The sequence below is a fragment of the Bison bison genome, unplaced genomic scaffold (genome assembly GCF_000754665.1).
Source record: "Bison bison bison isolate TAMUID 2011002044 unplaced genomic scaffold, Bison_UMD1.0 scf7180017864167, whole genome shotgun sequence".
Lineage (NCBI taxonomy): Eukaryota > Metazoa > Chordata > Mammalia > Artiodactyla > Bovidae > Bison > Bison bison.
Genome location: NW_011494739.1, coordinates 3,626,153 through 3,635,519, shown reverse-complemented (window position 1 = coordinate 3,635,519; position 9,367 = coordinate 3,626,153).

Sequence of the window (9,367 nt, the reverse complement as noted above, 5' to 3'; positions counted from 1 at the left end):
CTCCTTGCAGTCCAAGGGACTCTCAAGAATCTTCTCCAACACCACAGTTCAAAAGCATCAATTCTCTGGGGCTCAGCTTTCTTTATAGTCTAACTCTCACATCCATACATGACTACTGGAAAAACCACAGCTTTGACTAGATGGACCTTTGTTGGCAGAGTAATGTCTCTGCTTTTTATATGCTATCTAGGTTGGTCATAACTTTTCTTCCAAGGAGTAAGTGTCTTTTACTTTCATGGCTGCAGTCACCATCTGCAGTGATTTTGGAGCCCAAAAAGATAAAGTCTGTCACTGTTTCCACTGTTTCCCCATCTATTTGCCCTGAAGTGATGGGATTGGATGCCATGATATTAGTTTTCTGAATGTTGAGTTTTAAGCCAACTTTTTCACTCTCTTCTTTCACTTTCATCAAGAGGTTCTTTAGTTCCTCTTTGCTTTCTGCCATAAGGGTGGTGTCATCTGCATATCTGAGGTTATTAATATTTCTCCTGGCAATCTAGATTCCGGCTTGTGCTTCATCCAGCCCAGCGTTTCTCACCGTGTACTCTGCATAGAAGTTAAATAAGCAGGGTGACAATATACAGCCTTGACGTACTCCTTTCCCTATTTGGAACCAGTTTGTTGTTCCACATCCAACTGTTGCTTTCTGATCTGCATACAGATTTCTCAAGAGGCAGGTCAGGTGGTCTGGTATTCCCATCTCTTTCAGAATTTTCCAGTTTGTGGTGATCCACACAGTCAAAGGCTTTGGCATAGTCAATAAAACAGAAATAGATGTTTTTCTGGAACTCTTTCTTTTTCTGTGATCCAGCGGATGTTGGCAATTTGATCTGTGGTTCCTCTGCCTTTTTTAAATCCAGTTTGAACATCTGGAAGTTCACTGTTCACATACTATTGAAGCCTGGCTTGGAGAATTTTGAGCATTACTTTACTAGCATGTGAAATGAGTGCAATTGTACAGTAGTTTGAGCATTCTTTGGCATTGCCTTTCTTTGGAATTGGAATGAAAACTGACCTTTTCCAGTCCCATGGCCACTGCTGAGTTTTCCAGCATATTGGAATTTGCTGGCATATTTGAGTGCAGCACTTTCATAGCATCATCTTTTAGGTTTGAAATAGCTGATAGTATTTGAGTATTTGAATAGTATGATGTTTAAGATCATATTATTTAAGACACCAGCCAGAGTTTCCCTGCAGCCAAACACATCTCAACTTACATCACCTTCTAGTCCAAACCCTAACCCTTCTTCTTCATTTTTGGCCACATGTGGACATGTGGGATCTTAGTTCCCTGACCAGAGATAGAACCTGAGCCCCCTGTAGTGGAAGCACGGAGTCTTAACCACTGGACCGCCAGGGAAGTCCCTATGCAGTACTTTTTGAAGTCTGGTAAGCATACGGTCCCCTATCGTGACCCCTACCCTGACCCAGGGGCAGTCAGGTGACCATTTCCTGGTCCACAAGGTGACCAAGACCTGGATATCCTCTCCTTGAAGTGGGATGCCACTCCCACCCCAACCCTACCCAGGATTACCAGCCAGCACTGGAGGCATCCGTGGCTGAGACCTCCTGCCATGCAAATGAAGCCTGTCTGTGGTAGGAAATAATGGACGTTTAGACAGATGCTGAAGCAGAAGAGAGAGAGAGAAACAAAGGCACAGAGAAGAAAGCACCATGAGACCCTGGCCCAGCACGTCCTGGATGGAGCTCCCTTTTAGCAGCACCACTTGGATTTGCACTCATAGCACTGGCCCCCGCCAGCCCCCTGACTTGCCGTCACAGCTCAGGGAAACCATGCACTCTAATTAAAGACTGAGGAGCCAGCAGTGAAGGACCAGCAGTGAAGAGGCCTGCTGATGCTTTCTGAACTCATCATTTCTTAAACCTTCCTTACCAGACATTCCTTTTTCTGCAGGATCCATTGGGTCATTTTGATGATCTGAGAGAGAGAGGGGGCATTTCAAGTGATGAGACAGCAGAGGTGTGGAGGAAATATTTGCAACATAAAAATGCATCTAGGCGACACAGGGCTTTAAGGTAGTCTTTTGAAGCCAAAAGTCAAGAATTATCTAAATTCCCCCAAACCTTCCTATCTCTTATAGGGTTCACTTCCTGAGTGAGGAGCTCTGTGTCGACGTGGGACCGTTTTTACAAGATGACTTCTCTGAGTCACGTTCCGTTGTTTTATCTATAAAAATTCTGCCTCGGAGACAGACCAGCTTTTTAAACACAGGGTGGTTTTATCTGCTTGGCCTGTTTATTGCTTAATGCCAAGAAGGCTTTCTGAAGATGCAGATGCCTTGAACTAACCTCTAAGCAAGAGGGACTCAGTGTGCCTCAATTGATTTTCTTTTTTCTCTTTCAAAAATGGAAATGAAAGAACCGAAAGTCTGTAAATTAAATTTTCTGGTTAGAATGATGCCTTTGAACGACTGTAAATCATCCTTTTGTTTCTCAGGTTCCCACCTCCCAGCCCCAGCAAATTCCCACAAGGTATTTGGGAATCAAAGAATATTACCCCATAAAACCAAAAGCAGGGCCACAGTGCCAGAGATGTGGAGGGACATGGGAGCCCCAGATTATGGTGGGGGTGGGAGTGGCAGCTGGGGACATTGGTAGCTTCTAGCCTTCATTAGAGCCCTGGAGAAAAAATGTCAGATTCAATATCTAAACAGCAGCTGCAGGAAAAGATCTGGCTCTGGGGTGACTGCAATCTTTGTAACCTCTTTGATGTCCGGGAACATCATGCTTCCTGGTTTTCCAGCTGCAGATAGTGTACTGGGAACACGGGCTGTACAGGCAGCTGGGGATGATTCTGGCTGATGAGGTTGGTAAGCTTCAGACCAGGAGAGATGAATGAGCACCCAGCAACACAGTGTCTGAACTCTGCTTGGGGACAGGGACCCAGGCTGATTCAGGCTGAGTTCTTTCAGCTCTAAGAACTAGGCACTTGCTTAATCCAACCCAAGGAATACGTGGGGATCTTAAAGACACTAGTGTCTGGGGATCTGGGCACAGGGAACCATCACACCCCAGGAAAATGTGGAGTTAGAAATGATTTCTGGAGTCAAGCCGCCAGGATGCTCTCGAGACTCACTTTGGGGCTTTTGCACTTGCTGTTTCCTCCACCGGGAGCACTTGGTCACACGCCTGGTTTGTTCTTAGACATCTCCTTTCCAGAGAGGCCTCCCCCTCCTGGTGCTCTGAGCTCTCTCTTGATTCTATTTTCCTCTTTGGAACTTGTCACTCACTCTTATTTCTTGTCTGTCTTCTCCAACTAGAATATAAGAAATTTTGAATGTTTTTCCACTGCTGCTACTGCAGGGCTTGTATAGAGACTGGCCAGTATATAACTGTGAACAAATCATGAATAAATAAAACCCCAGGGCTGCCAGAGACAGTTACTCAGGGTGTGCACTGCAGAAGACTGGAGGTCAGCACTCTCAGACAAGGATGGGGTTGGGGATCCAGGGGAATGCAGCGTATAACCTGTGCCTCTGGACACCGTGGCCTTGAGCTTTGTGATGCCGGCTTGCCCGCAGCCCATCATAGCTATGCTCTCTTCACTTTCTCTCTCCTGGCCTGGACTCACTACCATTTTCTCATGATAAGCCTCATTTTTCAGGAATTTTCTACTTTGAATACGAAAGAGAGTGAATCTGATAAACCTTGCTCTCATCTGATAAGTCTTGCTCTAAGCCATGCCATTGATCACTCTGGCCAGCCTGGAATGGTGGCCCTTTGGTGGCCACCTCTAGCATAATCATCTCTGATTGGAAAAGGGGCAGAGTTGCTTGTGGTGGGCACTGAGACCCATGCAGATACTGCACACAACATCCCAGCCGGGAAGAACTGTTATTACATTTGTTTTACAGATAAGAACATGGGCTCAGAGCCTGATATCAGGCTCTCTGATTTCATATTTGATTCCATTGCTTTCTGGGAAAATTGCTTACTCTCTCTGAACCTCAGTTTCCTCATGTGTAAAAAAGGCTGGTTTCGAAATACTGATTTCAAAAGAGCTTTGATGATTAGATGTAGTCATGCAGGTAATGTGCCTGGAAACCCAGACTATTTAGCTTATTGTTGATAAGAATGTATGTCAGTGTTTTCCTTCCATCTGACATGGAAGTGCTTTACATTGTTGTCTACAGTGTTCCTGGGGGCAGGCAGCCTGCACACACTCTGAATACTGGGTAAAAAAAAAGTTAAAAAAAAAAAAGGTTTTTTAATTAAAACATTTTAAAAAATGGGAAAAGTTGACTTTTAGGGTTTGTATTCCCAGGACTCAGTTGTCTGGGGGCATAAGTCCTTGGATGAGAAGGGGAAACCACACTTGAACACTTGAATACATGGCTTTTCTAATCTGCAGCCATCATGGAGGTTGTTTGGTCAGCCACGATGCTGGACTAAAAGGTAACATTAGGGATGTTGCCTTGGGGACAGGCTGCCAGCTCCTGATTCTGAGTCAGGCAGTGTCCAGACAGAAACCAAGACTTGCGCTCAGGGAATGCATTCATTTACTCAACAAGTATGCGTGAGCATCAACTGTACATGAGACACTCTTGTGGGCTCTAGTGAACAAATCGGCCCCAAGTCTGTGCAGGGTGGGAAACATTAAACATGTAACTGTATGATATTTCAGGGGGTAGTAAGTATTGTAGAGGGCTTCCCAGCTGGCACAATTGTAAAGATTCCACCTGCTAATGCAGGAGATGCAAAAGGTGCAGGTTTAATCCCTGTGTCAGGAAGATCCCCTGGAGAAGGCAATGGCAGCCCACTCCAGTATTCTTGCCTGGGAAACCCCATGGACAGAGGAGCCTGGTGGGCTACAATCCATGGGGTCACAAAGAGTCGGACACGACTGAGTACAAATGTATGCAAGTATTGTAGAGAAAAAAACATGGAGAGGAAGGTAGGAAGACAGGAATGTGGAGACAGTGTGATTTCTGGTAGGGTGGGTGAGGAAGGCTTCAGTGGTTAAATGACATTTGAGCAGAGGATTAAAGGAGGTGAAGGAGGGAGCCATGAGAATATTGGCAGATGAGCCTTCCAGGCAGATGGTGCAACAGGTGCAAAGGTCCTGAGGTACACTTTTTACCACAAGGCAGAACCTAGGACACAACTGATGCTTCTTGCTTTACTCAGAAGAGCCCCTTAGTGTAGAACTGCCAAATATAAAATAGGGGATACTCAAGCTGAATTTGAATTTCAGATACACAATGACTAAGTTTTAGGATATGTCCCACACCATTTGGGCCATAATATTTTAAAATTAATCATGTATATCTAAAATTCAAATCTAACTGGGTGACCTAAATTTTTATTTGCTAAATCTGGCAGCCTTACTCAGCAGTCAGTCATCGTGTAAGCTATGGAAGTAAAAGTTGTGAGCTGGATTTAATGCAGAGGTGTGGCTGGAGGGACTAAGGGAGTCAGAGTCCGGTTGCCCAGGATTTGAATACTGGCTTTGGCCTTCATTAGCCAACTGGTCTTGATCAAGTTTTTTGATGTCTGTGTCTCCATGTCTTCATCTGTGTCATGGGAGACACAGCACTTGATTTCAGGGTTATTAGAAGATTCAAGATAATCTGTAATAGGCCTTCCCTGGCGGTCCAGTGGTTAAGACCTGGCACTCACTGCAGGGGATACAGGTTCAATCCCACCATTCAGGGAACTAAGATCCCACATGCTGCATGACACAGTCAAAAAAAAAAAAAAAAGATAATCTGTAATGTGCTCAACACCAAGCAGCAGTGTCATTAATGTTAACTCTCATTAGTCTTCACATCATGCAAAAGATGAGCTCAGATCTGTTTATCTTTCCAACTTATCTTTTCACATGAGTCAGGGCTAACCTACTTAGAGTGAAGGTATGCCTGCAGGAGAGAGGACACAGCTGATGCTTGTTGTGTAAAGTTAAAACCCAAAGTAGAGGAAAGAATAATTTTTCTTAAAAAAAAAAAAGGTCAGAAACACAGGGAGGAAGGGAAGAGAAGGAAGAAGAAAGAGAGGTAGAGAGAAGCATGGTGCAGAGCTTTGAAGATCTCCTGGGACTCTGGGAGCCAGGAGCCTGAATTGGAATCCAAGCTCTGCCCTGACTCACTGTACAACATCGGGCTCCACAGTTTTCCTCTGGGTTGTAACTGGGTTTAAATCATCAAACATGTTTTTCCATAAACAAAGAAACTTTCAGCATAAATATGTCCCACGTAACACATGGGACATACTTATACTAAAAGCTGATGCTTTCAAGTTGTGATGCTGGAGAGGAGACTCTTGAGAGTCCCTTGGGCTGAAAGGAGATCAAATCAGTCAATCCTAAAGGAAATCAACTCTGAATGTTCATTGGATATTGAAGGATTGATGCTGAAGCTGAAGTTCTAATACTTTGACTGCCTGATTCGAAGAGTTGACTCATTGGAAAATACCCTGATGCTGGGAAAGATTTAGGGCAGGAGGAGAAGGGGGAAACAGAGGATGAGATGGTTGAATGGCATCCCTGACTCAATGGACATGAGTCTGAGCAAACTCCAGGAGATAGTGAAGGACAGGGAAACCTAGAGTCCTGCAGTCCATGGTGTCGCAAAGAGTCGGACACAACAACATACTAAAAATTATTCTTTGTTTATCTGGAATTCAAACATAACTGGGCATCCTATGTTTTTATTTGCTAAGTGTAACAACCCTACCTGCTTTCTTGCTCTACTGAATCAGAGAAGCTATGCTTCTATTTTCTGTGTTGGCCATCTGTGGAAAGCTTCTTGACCAAAATTCTCAGCTGCTGAAAAAAGAGAGGTCTGTAAACTTTAGACCACGTGATAGCCATGGCCCCTTTTAGCTCCCTGATGCTGTATCCTGCAGGGTTCACAGCTGTGGGCAACAGAAACCATCTGGGGATAACTGGTGCAGAAAAAGTGTTCATCAGAGGATCTTGGGAGGCTTGCAGAATTCCCAGGAAGGCCGGAGAACCTTGAGGGCTTGGGGGCTCTGCAGCTGGGAACATGGCCCCAAATTGCTCTGCAGAATAATAGCTTCTGGGGTGGATGCCTCTGATTGGCTGAGACTTGATCACATGCCAATGCTCTGGCTGCAAAGCAGGCTGGGACAGTGCATCTCGGGATGTTCAGCTCCTATTTGGGGGTGGGGGGAATGGAGGGCAGGGTCTGCTTCCCAAGATGGGAAATTTCCAAACCTAAGAAAGGGTTCAGATAGAGCTGGAAGGAGGGTGATGCTTAGAAGACCAATATTCTTGCTCCTAAAGAAAGAATTCTGGGTTTTGAAGTTTCTAGGTGATTTTTGACCCAGGGTGAGGGGGAGGGTGAATTTATCAGGAAAGCAGTTGGAGAGGGAGCTGAACTCTGCCTGGGAGTGAGGAAGTGGCAGGTCCTATCTTTTCTGCCTCTTCCTGGAACAGTGGATTAAAGGAATCTGCTTAGAAATGCCCTAGCCATGGTGCTCCTTTGGCTTGGGGTTAGGGGAAGGCTGCTTTAGTCCTCCCAAACAAGCAGAGCCTTTTATAAGGCCAGAGGCAAGCAGCCTTCTGAATTTGACTGGTAGAGGGGGTTTTCTTTGGTCTCACAATTCAAAAACAAATGCAAGTCTTTGCCAACAGATGCTCATCCAGAGTGGTCACATGCAAACCTGAATTCCCAGCTTATCTTTAAAATTAGAACTACCTGGTATAATTGGAATCAAATTCCCAGAAGGTATTAGCCATGGTTCACTCTGGTTCCCACCCCTCCCCTGTTGTATCTGGGTCTGGGGTTCCTTACTAACTGTCATCATGTCTATGTTCATGGTCCCCTTTAGTGGAATTAAGGGGAAAGCTAGTTGTAACTTCAGACATTCGGGGTCCTTGAACCAGCAGCATCGCACCCCTCTGGGTACTGGGTCAAAGTGCAGAATCTCAGGCCCCAGTGAGACCAGCTGTGTGGGAATCTGCATTTTGACAGCTCCCCAGGGATGTGTGCACAGTGGCAATGGAGAAGTGTCACTTTAGAATCAAGCAGAGGAGAAAAGATCTCCTCCCAGACCATTAAACCACTAGAAGGTGAGGAGCCTGGGCTGTGTAGATGGATGTGGTTTTGAGTGAGTTGAGTGACTTTGGGCAAGGCACTCTCAGAGTCCCGGTCTCCTTCCTGTAGTCTGAGAAGTAGAATATAACCCCTCTGTGTCAGAGGGTGACATGGGCTAAGGCAGTGCAGGGCTTAGCAGGTGCCCAGTGGAATAGAAAGCTCTGGACTAGTCGGAGCTCTTAGTCATGTCTGGGAGGGAGAAAGGGCTCCCTCTAAAGCTGAACTGAGACTAGTTAGTTCTCAAAACCCATTCAGATCGCCTCCCAATCAAGGAAGAAATCACAGTCAAGCTAGTGATAAAACCACATCTTGCCATTAGTTGTTTGGGAGACCCTGGAAATCTCACCTTGGGCATCAGCTTTTTCTGGAGGGGTATGTGTGTGTGTGTCTTTCTGATGTTCATGTTTTCCATTTGGAGCGGTGGCTACTGCCACATGTATTTAACACTGATAGAAACTGTTTAGTATCTTACTTCTCTGTTTAAAAAATTGCGCAGAGAAAGTCCCAGCGTGAGCAGGCATGTGTCTCCATCTCCAGCGCAATGAGAGCCGTGCATGGAAAGCAACATTGAATTACAGGTGTGCTAAAATCATTTCCTCTCTAACGTAGATCTCTTTGCACACAAGGATTTTAAAGCCCATGTATGAGGAGGCTTTGGCCCCCTATTCCCTACTGGGCTCTGAGGCCCAGGTCACCAGGCCTTGGCCAGGTGGGTGGACAGAGGGGGCGGCCCCAGGTTCCGTTGGCTGTTCTGGGGCCCCAGGGAGCCCCCAGGCCTGCTGTGCTTCCTCCAGGGCAGATGGTAGCAGAGTCCTGCCCTTGAGGATGAGGTCCCGACCTCCCACTGAATGTGTGTGTCAGCGGGATTCTTTTCTTCTTTTTATTGCTTTAGAGACATATGCTGACTTGGTCAAAATCACTTCTGCAAGATGTGACTGATGATGTATGAAATGAAAACTCCTTACCCAGAGCCGGGGGGCCGGTGAGCGAGTGTGTGGACACTCAGCCGGGGCTGGCCAGACACAATAACACCCCTCAGATTTCCAGGCCATCTTTCATCCCATGTGGAGCAGACCGGGGAGATCGGGTTACAGGCCCAGGAGCCCCGAGCTGGGTGCCCCGGCTTGGGGGAACCTCAACTGGGGGTGGGTGGCTGGGGGCTGTCTGCTGGGGAAATGAGATAGGCCCCAGGGAAGTTCCTGGGCCCTGGATGGCATGGGGGAAGCGGCTGGAGGACAATGAGAGGATTGGAATGCACGAATTACCCTTTCATCTCTGCTCCACTCTCC